General features: G+C 43.3%; 1 pseudogene; it reads left to right on the top strand.

The window, feature by feature from the left end:
• LOC105536136 overlaps positions 1–3,652 on the top strand; it is a 7,854-nt pseudogene that overhangs the window by 2,874 nt on the left and 1,328 nt on the right.

The raw sequence follows: 3,652 nt of genomic DNA, 5'->3' as shown, positions 1-3,652 counted from the left end.
ATAACTTTTACAAGATAATAAAACCCAAGAAAAAATATTCAAATGTATTCAAATGATTTGAGCAAACACTTCACAAAAGAGGACATATGAATGACTAATAAGCCCATGAAAAAATGTCAACTATCATCACTCATGAGGGAAATGTAAATTAAAACTAATATGATATTCTGCTACACACTTCTATTCCACACACATTTCCTGAAAGGGCTAAGACTGAAAATACTGACTACACTAAATGTTGGTGAGAATGTGGAGCAACTGGAATAATCAATCATACATTTCTATTGAGAATGTGAAGTGCTACAGCCACTTTGAAAAACAGTGAAGCAGTTTCTTGTAAAGTTAAACATAAAGTTGCCATGACCGGCCAGGTGCGGTGTCTCACGCCTGTGATCCCAACACTTTGGGAGGCTGAGGCAGGCAGATCACTTGAGGTCAGGAGTTTGAGACCAGCCTGGCCAACAAAGTGAAACCCTGTCTCTAATAAAAACACAAAAATTAGCCAAGCGTGGTGGCAGTCGCCTGTAATCCCAGCTACTCGGGAGGCTGAGGCAGGAGAATTGCTTGAACCCGGGAGGCAGAGGTTGCAGTGAGCCGAGACTGCACCACTGCAATGGCACTGCTGCAATGGCGACAATGCCTGGGCGACAGAGTAAGACTCCATCTCAAAAAAAACAAAAACAAAAAAAAACTTGCCATGACCAAGTAATCCCAATGGGAAATTAAAGACCTAAATAAATAAAAATGCATGGTCACACAAAAACTTGTTACAAATGTTCGTAGCAGCTTTATTGATGATAGCCAGATATTTGAAACAATCTAAATGTCCATTGACATGTTAATAGATAAATTATTTTATTTTAATACAATATAGCAGTACTGAGCAATAAAAAAGAAAAAAATTGATCCACACAATAATAGAAATTTATGTCATAAACATGCTAAATGAGACAAAGTCAAAATGGAAATTATCATATACTGTATGATTCAATTTCTATAAAAGGCTAGAAAAGGCAAAACTATAATGACAAATATCAGACCAGGGCCAGGCATGGTGGCTTATACCTGTAATCCCAGCACTTTGGGAGGCTGAGCGGGTGGATCGCCTGAGGTCAGGAGTTCGAGAACAGACTGGCCAACATGGTGAAACCCCGTCTTTACTGAAAATACAAAAATCAGCTGGGTGTGGTGGCATGAGCCTGTAGTCCCAGCTACTCGGGAAGCTGAGGCATGAGAATCACTTGAACCCAGGAAGTGGAGGTTGCAGTGAGCCAAGATCATACCACTGCACTCCAGCCTGGACAACAGAGTGAAACTCTGTCTCAAAAAACAAAAACCAAAAATGTCCCTTGAGTCCCTAGCAGGTACACACACAAGCAGCTGGACATGGAGAGGAACACACCAGTAGAAGAACACAGAGATGCCAACAGGCCATCGACAGTGGAACCACGTGGATGCTGAGGGAAATTCAGCCAAGGGCAGTCAGAAGAGAGCCCAGCTGCTGGGAAACCCGACTCCAGGGAAAGACCACTTTCCCACTCCATCCCCCTTCTAGCTCCCCATCCATATGCTAAGAGCTACTTCCACCATTCAATAAAACCTTGCATTCATCCTTCAAGCCCATCTGTGATCCGATTTTTCTGGTACACTAGGGCAAGAACCCCGGGACACAGAAACCCACTGTTGTTGTAATAAGGCAGAGGGTCTAACTGAGCTGATAAGCCAAGCCACCTGTGGATGGCTAAGCTAAAAGAACACACTGTAACACGTACCCACTGGGGCTTCAGGAGCTGTAAACACTCAACCCTAGACACTGCCATGGGGTTGAAGCCCATGCTCCCTACGACCTGTCCATCTGCATGCTCCCCTAGAGGTTTGAGCTGCAGAGCTCCAAAGAAGCAAGCCATTCCCCCATCACACATCCTGTGAGGCTAGAAGGGAACTTTTCCCATTTCACTGTCAGAGTTCATTCTCAGCAGGACCCTGAACAGTGTGTCCCAGATGCCACTGAAGACCCAAGGAGCTCCTTGGAGATGGAACTGCCAGCCACAGCTCTGAACACTACTGTCCCAGCTAAGTGTACGAGGATTTAAGGGTAGGGGGGCTCTAGGCCCTTCAACAACCATAATAAAAGTTACAGAAACTGGGGCTAGGCATGGTGTCTCATGTCTGTAATTCCAACACTGTAGGAGGCTGAGGCGGGAGGATCACTTGAGGCCAGGAGTTCAAGACAAGCCTGGCCAACATGATGAGACCCCATCTCTACCAATAATATGAAAATTACCTGGGCATGGTGGCAGGTGCCTGTAATCTCAGCTAGTCAGGAGGCTAAGGCAGGAGAGTCACTTGAACCTGGAAGGTGGAGGTTGCAGTGAGCCAAGATGGCACCACCACATTCCAGCCTGGGCAACAGAGCGAGGCTTTGTCTCAAAAACAACAATAAAAAAAATAGAGTATAATAAAAGAATATGGACTTTGAAATTAGGCAGATCTTTGCTGGACTTTCAGTTCTTCCTTTTCTTAACCATGTGAACTTAACCATGTGAATTATTTAATCCCTCTGTAACATCTATCGCTAGTATTACTATCAATCATAAGAATTACATGGTGATGAAAGCCATACAAAAAGGCACTAGAGACTAGAACTCGTCTCAGGATCATAAGTAATCTTAATTCTAGGCCCCACCATGCACTGTTCTCCACACCTTGGTCATAAATAACTCAGAGACGAATGAGAGAGCAGTGAGGCTGCTTATACAAATTTTTGTCTCTGCTTGACAGAGGCTAGTGAAATCAATGACCAAACAGAAGCATTTTCTGGAAACGATTTGTTTCTTCTTCTTAGTGGACAAACACTAAGGGAAACAAAGCAATTCCAGCCTCATTTTTATTCAGAAGGCCTCATGGCTTTGCAAAGCTTCATTTGAAGAGCTGCAGGTTAAATTGCAACTTGTGTTGATGGAAGATCTGTCTTCCAACATAAAGATGTATGTAAAAGGAGACATACAGCTCTTCTCCAGATCCATACACTCTATTCTTCTTCTCAGAGGCACAACGTAACATCGCCGTTTCAACGACAATGTCAATAATTGTTTAATTCATGTAGAACACGCCGTCTTCATTGAGAAACCAGCAGCAAGCCGTCCCCGGCCAATGCAAACCGCACAAGCCTCCTGGGTGCAGGAATAAAGCTGACTGAAGACATGGTAGATGCAGAAGACAACCAGTGGCAGACAAGTAGGGTAGAGCAGAGTTGAATGTCTTGTCACTTGCACGGTATATTTGTAACTAACGCCTTGATGGAATCAATTAGTAAGAGACAAGCTCAAAAAGAAGAGAGAGAGAGTAGGTGCTGTAGGAAGGAAGAAAAGAACGGAAGCATTTTCAGAGAAAGTCATTTACTTTTTATCTTATGAAGACCAGAAGGTCTCCTTGGCAGCTGGATATGCCTAAGATGAATAAAAATGAGAAAAATAAATTACTTAAGACATTACTTTAATGTACTGTATTTAGGAGATAATTTTTTTAAAGGTATGACTTCCGCAGAAGAAAATAGCAGAACATCAGTATGATGGCAGAGAGGATGGGGCAGCACCGGTGCAGATCTCTGCTCATTTTTAGTTCTGGGACAATCAGAAAACTCAGTTTTTCC

This window comes from Mandrillus leucophaeus, unplaced genomic scaffold, assembly GCF_000951045.1.
Source record: "Mandrillus leucophaeus isolate KB7577 unplaced genomic scaffold, Mleu.le_1.0 Scaffold155, whole genome shotgun sequence".
NCBI classification, from domain to species: Eukaryota; Metazoa; Chordata; class Mammalia; order Primates; family Cercopithecidae; genus Mandrillus; species Mandrillus leucophaeus.
Note: the sequence above shows the minus strand (reverse complement) of the source record. Positions and strands in the feature narration are given on the sequence as shown.